The sequence below is a fragment of the Protopterus annectens genome, chromosome 13.part0 (assembly GCF_019279795.1).
Source record: "Protopterus annectens isolate FY-2018-M chromosome 13.part0, PAN1.0, whole genome shotgun sequence".
In the NCBI taxonomy this organism is placed as follows: Eukaryota; Metazoa; Chordata; order Ceratodontiformes; family Protopteridae; genus Protopterus; species Protopterus annectens.
In genome coordinates this window covers 242,295,390-242,305,357 of record NC_056747.1, presented here as the reverse complement: position 1 = coordinate 242,305,357, position 9,968 = coordinate 242,295,390, and the positions used below count along the sequence as shown (strand labels likewise).

Below are 9,968 nucleotides of genomic sequence, written 5' to 3'. Positions count from 1 at the left end.
AATGTACAGAAAGCAAAGCATAGTAACATCTCTGTGGGCAAGATGGATTTAATGGGTGTGCTACTGCATTTCTCTGTGCAATAATAGTGAGCCAACATTATAAACAGCCCCTGCAGAGTATAGGAAAGTGTAACCTTCTGAGCATGGCAATCACATACACAGAGAAGAATTAAGTGCTAAAATCATTTAAACTGTCCCTACTACTTGCTGATGGCTTCACAGTTACCAGTAATGTCACTACTGTATCTGCATTCTCTAACATCTTTTCTTCCTCCAGCATCACAATGATCATATCATATCTACCACCTCATAAAGACAGACCACCTAACTCATTTGTGTGGAAACTGAAACTGTTGATGGCTTTAATGTGTTCAGCTTGTATTCAATAGGTTAACTGCTGGCAAAAGATGCTAAGCCAAGGTATTACTATTGCTTGTATTCAGCGGGTATTTCTCACTATCAGTTGTTAGAAAATAGTACATGTGGAGGCAACATAAAGCATTTTGCAATAATTGTGGGAAATAGCACACAACCCTTTAATCTTAATAAAATGATTTTACCTGAGTGCATCAGAAACATAGAGGTTCTAGATGTAAAGTATCTCAAATGTAATATCCACAAGCAATCATGGCACTAAATCATAATCATAAAAATATTCTTGCCTAGACTTGACTGTTACCTCTCACTCTTGGATATTGTAGAACAGTACATAGGGAAACATCATACGGTGATACAAAATGATCATAGGAAAGTAAAATATGAAATTTTACTTATGACAAAATGCTACTAGAGCTAATGTGAAGCATTCTTGCTTTACACTTTCTGGATGCAGTGTTTACATCAGGTCTCAGAAAAGAGTGTATAGGGAAGCAATGAACACATTTTAAAATGAGCATGGGAAAGTAACACACGGAATTTTACTCTTGATAAAATAGTGGAATTTAGCTTGCTTTGCGATTTCTGATTGTAGGGAAAATATGCAGGATTTTAAAATGATTACAGGAAAAATAACACATGATGGAGAAAATAGCACTGATTTTGCTTACTGTATCTCTCTGCAAGACATGCATTCTCATTTTTCCTACTGTTCCTACATTTGTTACTATTAATGAAATAGTGATGTTAGTAGTAGTACATGCTATTAATCTTGTATTCATTTACAAACTGGTTTGTTTTGATCTTTATTCATTTCAAGCTGCTCTACTGGATCATCTCTATGAGTGAAGCATCATGTTGTGCGTTTATGCAAGTTTGGCAAAAACACATTTTTTTGAAAAAAGGACAGAAAACAGTATTAGACATACTCGACCATAATACACAAAATCGCTTACTCATTAGGTAATATTTTGGATGGAGATAAAACATATGATACTGTAAATCATAGTCAGTTACTGAATGTTTTGCAACACACTGGAATGTACTCAAACGTCTTTCTATGGCTCCAGTGCTACTTAAAAGAAAGGCACAGGGCACTCAACAACAAGTGCATTGTCTGTTTCACATTGTACCCTTCCTTATCAGGACTTAAAGGCTGATCTTAGGGCCACGTTTTTGTCATGTACATATCCACCTGGGACTAAGACACCATTTATTCCAGTCTTTATGTTTCATTGTGCTGCCCTCACAGATGCGCCTAAATAATGGCAAGTAAAATTTGACAGTGTACACAGAAAAACAAGAAGCAAAAGGATACAAGCACGTTGTATTTTAAGCATTCAATTTGTTTTAATTACCATGCTATTTGTATCTTAATTGTTTAATTGTTTAATTTAATTTGTAGGTATTTCATTGATGGATTGTGTCAGGTGAAGTTATGCATTGTTCTTAAATAAGTGTTGTGTTTTTGGATTTTGTTAGTTCTGAAGAAGTCCTTGTATAATTTATGGGGCTTAAGCGCTTAACTTGGTTAATAAAGGGTGATTCCAGTTTTGTATGCTTTTGCTTCTTGTTCTTCCGCAGTTTACCTTTAGCGGTTTGTGTTCTTCATCTGGTCACAATTTGACAGTATTATTGATAGGATCACTATATGCTGTAGCACTGTGAATGTATATGTTTACACACACATACACGCACACACACAATACAGATACAGAATGCAAAAAACAGATCTATGAGATAAAGACGAGATATTGTAATAAAATAGAAAAGGAAGACACAATGTAGGTAGTGTTACTAGGCAGATCTGGGATGAAAAATTGCATAAAAATGGACACTGTTGTACAAAGGTAGATGGTTGGTAGTGAATGCTGAACCAGGTGAAGTGCACAGCTATAGAAATGAAGAAGCAGTGTGAAAAACAAAGCCATACATAGTTATGTGTAAAAATGGGCACAATATGCATGTGTGTTTCTTCTTCCCAAGATGGTGCTGCTTTGACATGAAAAATATAGCTTAGTTCCTTGTCAATCACATAAGTGAGATTACAGGTGCCCTGATGGCCATTTTTACCTTGCCCACTTCATTCTTTGTTATCCCTATCATAATGTAACCCTATGGTCATGGTCCTGACTGTGAGCCTAACACTTGGTTGTGATAAAATGAATAGGAGTCCAAAGGCAGTCATCACAAAAGGACTGAATATTACAATCCTCACCCTTCATTATGCACATGGGCCATGTCGACAATTCTTTTTCAACTCACTAAAAGTTAAATTACTGAGTTAATCAATCAATCAGTTTATTTTATTATTTGTTTTTTATTTTTTTTTAAACAGGGTGGAGCACTGATTCAAGATTAAATGCAAACAATGATAGAGAATTGGAGATTACATTGTCAGCCAAGACAGCTTGCAAAAGTAAGATACATAATGAAACAAATACCAAGGTTCCAGATAAGTTTTCTGAGCATAATGTAAGTAGAGCAGACACACATATACAGTAATAAATGCCTAAAAGGGAATAATATATGCTTAAGGAGATCTGGTCTGGTAGCTGTATCTGCCTCTATTCTATAATAACAATATTCTTGGTGGGTAGGAAGTAATGGGGTGGGAGTTAGGAGGAGCTATTTTAAGTTGGAATTGAAAAGGATGGGGGACAAAGAAAGAAACCCATAGTTAAAATATCCAGTTGAACATTGCAATATGGAAACGTTGAGGAATGGCAAGTCACACTGCTGGACAGTTAAATAATACTTAAGCTCCTTCCTCATTGGTACTTAATGGTTTCTAGCAGGTGTTGCTTAAATTTGTTTCAGAATTCTGAGAAATATGTTCGATCTCTTTTGGAAGGGGAGCTGGATCCCTAAAATTTGGGTCCTAGTTCTGAGGTACTATGGCTACTGCATGTCTTGGTAGTGAAGGGAGTGCGGAAAATCGGTACAAGTTGGGGATATGATCTGTGGACATGGGTCCATTCCATTATGATATCTATGCCTGTCAGGGCTAAGAATGAGTTTTGTTTATGCAGTATAAATAGCAGGAAGCCAAAACTTAGATAAACTCTTAGCTGGATTGTTAGCCAATAAGCTTTCAGTCAATCCATCAAACAATCAGCCAGTCAAGCATCAATCAGTCAATTACATTGTATCTATACATTCGATAAAAGGAAACTGTCTAGACTGAATGATAAAATTCTACTAATTCCATAACTGAGAAACTGCAAGCGCAGATGATGGTAGATTCATTGTTATTCCTTTAAGTTGTTCACTTTATTAATATGTATTATTATTATGTTATTATAACTCTTGTCAGTTTTGTTAAAATGGTTATCATGCACTAATAAGTTATCTTACAAGACCCTCTATAATTAGCATCTGTTTCCAACCCATAAAGAACTTAATGTTGAAAAATGTTGGGCTTTGAACAAACATGACGTAATCTATAATAATGTGTTTAATTTTAGGAACGGACTTCATGTTGTAGTTGGTGCTCATTCTAGAAGTCAGAAAGAACATTCCAAAACAGTGATGCATGTGCAGAGTTTTTTCAGACATGAAAATTACATTATATATGAAAATGATATCATGCTAATTAAGGTATGTAAAATGTCATTGTTTACATGTTCTATTTAATGGCACAGCTGCTAGAAGTTAAGGAGTAAGTAATAATATTACGTTAATGTGCTGTGTATATTAATATGATATGATGAACCATCAAAGACCTGCAAATAAAACAAGTAGATGCTTCAGTGTAGCAGCATCTGTGATATAAAACATGAAATTAAGGCAGCTGCATTATTAGTATTTAAGTTGTCTTTGAAATAATTGAAAAAATGTGACTTCTATTAACTCCACTAGAGTTCCCTCTGAGTTAAGCAGCTTGTTTCACACTGTCAGATATGATGCTACATTGGTCTGCGTTGTCCAATAAGAGATTACACAGGTTGGGTTTGCCCAATGAAATTAAAAGAACATAATTTCTCTTTCATTTATAATGCATTGAAAGGATAGGCAGACAGCTTCCTGTTGAAATGCTGACATCCGAAACAGAGTGCTGGAATAGAAAAAAAAGACTGACATTGAAGAGAAAGAAATAATATTGTAGGTGTTTACTAGGCTAATGAACACAAGTGCCATGCATCCCAAATCTCTGACAAGTTCTGGTACCCTTGATAAGTGTAAGCAGGGGGTAGGGAGGTGAAACATTTACAAGCAGGGGCCTGGGAGATGAGTCATTAGACACATAGGTGCCAAACCAGGGATGAATTTCCTGTTCCTCATCCAGTTGTCCAAGTTACACTTGATCTGGGTTAGGGAGGAACTTTGCATTGTATGGATGGGGAGCCTGTTACAGAGGAAAGGGTAGTCTCTGGGATACATACCTGTCTCTCCTGCAGGTCATATTGATATCACAGGCAAGGTTTAAGTCTTTAGAATGGGTAATTATGGTGCTGTTTGTTTGCGGATATGCAGGAGGTCCATCAGAGTGGGGTCTGACAATACTTTCTATGCCAGGCCTAGATCTACCCCAAGAGCCTGTAGGAGACAGAATACAGGGATAGGGCTTTGTGGTGGTCTGCATAGGACATGTTACTTACACCCCATATTCTTCTAGTGAGGAACCTCTCTGGAAGTTCTAATTCTGGATACACTTGGTTAGGTACATAGCAAAGGGGGCATTGTAGTCAATGACAGGTCTGATGAATGCCGAATACAGTGGAACAATGACTTCCTTGGACCTAGATGCCATACCTTTGTTTATAAGTTACACAACACATAATGATTTCCTCACTACTGTAGACACATATTGATCAAAGGCTAGATTACTGTCTATATGTATCCACAAGTCCCTGAGTACTGGGTCAACTCTTAGGGGTGTGTTGCCAATATGGCAGTTATCAGGGATGAATGACTTCCCAAGGGATATTATTATGCATTTCATGGCATTTATTTTTAGTCCATGGCTCTGGCACCAGATGTTTGTCTGTGTCAGACCTTCTTGGAGTATATTGGTGTCAGTGGGTGATTCAATGACAGCTTCTGATTTGCAATCATCTCCAAATTTAGCCATAGGCCATTGACATTGGCCTTGACTTCAGAAAAATAAATGACAAAAAGGAGTTGTCCCAGGACTGATCCCTGAGGGTCTCCACTTGTGATTGGCCTCTTTGTAAAGGTGAACTACCCAATTCTAACTTCATGGGTCCTGTCCATGAGCTCTATGACTATCCGCCGAGAAACATAAGAGTTTGTATGTACCCTCTTACTTTTGTCAACAATGACCGAGTGGGGGGTTGTGACAAATGCCTTGGCCAGGTCAAATCAAAGTATGCAGTGTGAACCATTTTGCCCTTATCCATTGCTTTGGTGACTGTTTCAAAGAAGTCCATCAGGTTGAGTAGGCATGACCTGCCCTTTATGAAACCAAATTGGGTTGGGTCCAGTGTCTGGAGATTTCCTATGCCATTATCGATTATTTCCATGATAATTTTTCCATGGCTTTGTATACAAGACTAGTTGGACTTATAGGTTTATAGTTTCCAGGGTCTGTAAATGCCTACCTTTGTGCAGAGAGATGACTGTTGCTGTTCTTCATTCACAAGGCACAAAGCCTGTTTGGAGGCTACAGCTAAATAGCAATTCCAGACAACCTAAAGGATCATGTTTCATGCTATTTAGAAGGCAACCTGGGATATTGTCTGGGCCTATTGATGCAGTGTTCTTGGCCTTAGAGAGAGCATTATGGATCTGATCCCGAATGATAGTAAGGGGGAGTTGTATTTGATGGTATTTCCTGAGGGAAGGTTGATGGGGAGAGGGATAAAGTTTGACATGAATTTGTCGGCCATTTGGTTTGCTTTATCTTCTGGCTCAATGTAGGTGTCTCCATTTACAATGAGCTCAGCACACAATTGTACATTGCCTTTGAAGTTGAAGACATAGCTAAAGAATGCCTTGTGGTTGTCCTTGGCCATGAGGCCAAATTTACTTGAAATTTGGCTTTGGCAGGCTTTATTTGTCCTCTGGGTGGTTTATTTAGTTTGATGAGAGTGCATTTGTCGTTCATGGTGCTGCACCTGCTAATTTTTGTCTTGATTTTCCTCCTTCTGTTATACAGTCGATTGACGTTGTGATTCGACCAGGATGTCTTGCTTTTTGAATTAGTTCTACACTTCCTCCATGGTGGATACAGGTGCCTCTATGTAACTATTAACATGCTTGTATAGGGTTTATGTGAACAGTTCTGTGTAAGCAGCATTGTTCTTAGGGTTTATGGGGACTTGAAATTTGGCCAGGTTATCACTTAATGGTAGGAATTTAGCCTTAGAGTAGTTTCTGAATATTCCAGGGTTAGCTGTGGTTCCAGGTTTTATTTTTTACTTCACAGGAGACCATTTTTTTAATCTGACCTTACTAGAGAAGGCATAAGGAGGTGTGCAGTACTCTGCCATATTAGTGAGGACTAGATCCAGTATGGTTGCTTCCCTGGTGTATTGACAATCTGGTCCAGGGAGTTTGTGTTTACAAAACCCAGGAATCTCTGCATCTGTACATTTGGTTTTGTATATGATTCCCAGTTAATAGTGGGGTAATTAAAGTCACCCATGAATATGGTATTGGGTTAGATGGTAAGTGTTTCCAATAAGTTTAAAAACATGGTATAGGTTTCCTGGGTCATAGAGGGGGACCTATAGCTTGCAAGGAAATGGTATTGGATTTTGAATGTGGAGAAGCTCAAGTGCATTGTCCTGTTTGACCAGCCTTAAGGTATATTTATTTTTATGTAAATCGACTCACCTCCACCTTTAGTCCCTGTCTGTGTAGTAGCTGGTCTAAATGTGTTGAAGGCATTATAACCTTTTACTGTTGATGTGTTGTCTGTGGTTTTAAACCATGTTGCAGTGACCACACAGATGTCAGCATTCTCTAGGATGAAGTGAGCTTCTACGGAGTGGAGTGTTTTTGTTTTGACCCCTAGCATTGAGCAGTGACACCTTTAGATTTTCTTGGTTTTGATTTGCTAGGTCAGACGTGCTTTCAGTTTGGCATTGCCTAAAAAGACACTATGGGGAGGACAATCTTTTAGTCTAGAGGAGAGCGGTGCAGACCATTCCTGGCAAAGCAGCATGGTTTGTTGACCATCTCCTTCCATGCTGACAAATATTGAACCTCCTTAGAATGACACCAGAAACCTGCCAATTATTAAAGTCCATCATCTTTTGTTCATATTGTGGCATCATCCTTGGAGAAGGTAAAATGCTGCTCAGTGCTAGACTCATGCCACCCTGGGATACATATTCTGAGAGCTCCATGATGTCTCTCTTTATATAGTCTAGGGAGTTATGTCTCAGGTCATTTACACCCACATGGACTAGGACCAAATCATTCTGGTACTTGTGGGCCAATAACATGAGTGCATGCTAATGTGGTGGATCCTGGCACCTGAAAAGTAACTGTCCATGACTTTCTCCTTACTCAGCCTGGTGAGAAGGACATCAGTGTGCCTAACAATGAAGACTCCAGTGACTAGAATGTTGGATTCTGTGGTGGCTTGCCTTATGGGCTTAGAAGTAGAGGTTCCATGAGATGTGGCTGTATGTGCTGATGTGGGTGTTATTTTGAACAAGTGCATTTGGAATTGTTGAGGGTGTTTGTTATTAGTACTTCATCTAGGAGGTCTTTGGGGTTTTGGTAGGTTACATTTAAGTGCCTCAGCCCTGTGTCCATGGTGGTGCAGTGGTTAACATTGTCACCTCATAGCAAAAGGTTTCCAGTTTGATTCTCAGCTGGGGTGCCTTGTGTGCAGAGTCTGCATGCCCTCCTTGCAGTCATGTGTTACTTCAGTTTCCTCCCACATTCCAGAGATATGCAGTAGGTGGATTGGACACTCTATATTGGCCATAGGTGAGAGTGTGTGGACGAGTGTGTGGTGCAAATGAACTACTGCAGCAGGGCTAGCCACCTGGCAGTGTAAACCTTGGCTCAAGATGGTTGTCACTGCAGGAGTGACACCCTGACCTCATGTGCAAAATGGGAAAAAGGGTTGAGGATGGATGGATGGATGAATGGATTTAAGTGCCTTTGCATATGTGGGTCTATGTGTCTGCTTTGAATTGTGTGTGATGGGTGCAGTGTGTGCCTTACTGACATTAGGGATGCTTTTATGTGAGAGCTTTGCCTCCAGTGAGCATTTATATCACATTATCGAAAGATGAAAATAGCGAACGCTATTTTATCGGCCCCAAAACATCTAAACATTAAAATATTGAACATTCAGAACAGCGAATTTTTTTCCCATGGAAAAAATGTGCTGCTCCGGAACACATACACACAACACAAACACATCAAACAGCAACCACACACATACACTTAAATTCCTACATCTAACGCTACACTAAACTAAACATACACTACTATCTACCCGCTTACCTTAACCCAAACCCTAACCCTAAGGTCTGTCACTATCGCACATTCACCTAACCCGCGCCCTAACCCTAACTCACTTAACCCGCCCCTAACCCTAACGTACAAACAATCACACACTTACCTGAACCCAACCCGTAACTTTCCACCATAGCGTTAAGAATAGCAAAGCCACAGAAATGGCCAACCGAATTCTTTCCCGAGGAAAGAATTCACTGTTCTGCAGCTTCACTATTCTTAGTGTTCGCTGAATAGTGTTCGCTATCAGAACATTTGAAGTGTTAATACTTCGATGTTCTGATATAGACCCTCCAGTGACATTGTGTAAATACATCTCTCGCATATCATATTAGTTTGTTTGAGAATTAACTGGTTGTCAGTAAATATAAGGCAATTTCTACATTGCTTCAGGATGGCCATATCCACTAAGCTGGTAAAAGAAATCATGGAAAAGTTCATATCCATGGCAACAGACCCTTTTTTATTGATTAGACAGCTGATGTGACAATATAAAGTAACATCAGGAGTATCTGGTTTGCAACTCTGGGGGCAGTGTTTGTCACTGCAAAATAGTAGTCCTGTGTGCAACTAGGTATTGGTGAAATTTTAATGTTGCTTTTACAGGAAAAATGTCAACTCAAGGTGCCTTTGGCTATACATGGCATTGTCAAACACCTGAGAAGAAACTAATAAGTACAGCCTCATGATTTATGGATAATGTGTTTAGGCAGATATTCTGAAGTTAGAAGCAAATCAAGCAATACTTACTGAAAAGAAAGAATGTGCTTGTCAAGAATGATGAAAAGGGGGAGTCACCTGAATGGCTACTGCCTGACTACTACAAGTGTTGGTCACACCACCGCTTCATTTTGCTGGAATACAATGCTCCTTTGCTTCCTCTCTCACCAGAAGCAAAACATAGCACCAATATCAAGATGAGAAGCAGGCCACAGTCTGTTTTGTGATCCACAGTCTTGTCCCAGATGATGTAATTGCCTGTAGGCTTGATGTAGCCTTGTCCTGGTAGATGCCTTGAATAGCAATCAGACCAATCAGGAAGGTAAAGCACAGACACTCACTTCCCATCCAGAAAGAGTCACGAATTTGTGTATTCTGCTCCTTCTCTCAACAGGAGCAAAATGTAAGCACAGATTCTAAACTGACAC

At 39.2% G+C, this 9,968-nt stretch overlaps 1 pseudogene; it reads left to right on the top strand.

Moving 5' to 3' along the window:
• LOC122787882 overlaps window positions 1-9,968 on the top strand; it is a 69,698-nt pseudogene that overhangs the window by 7,379 nt on the left and 52,351 nt on the right.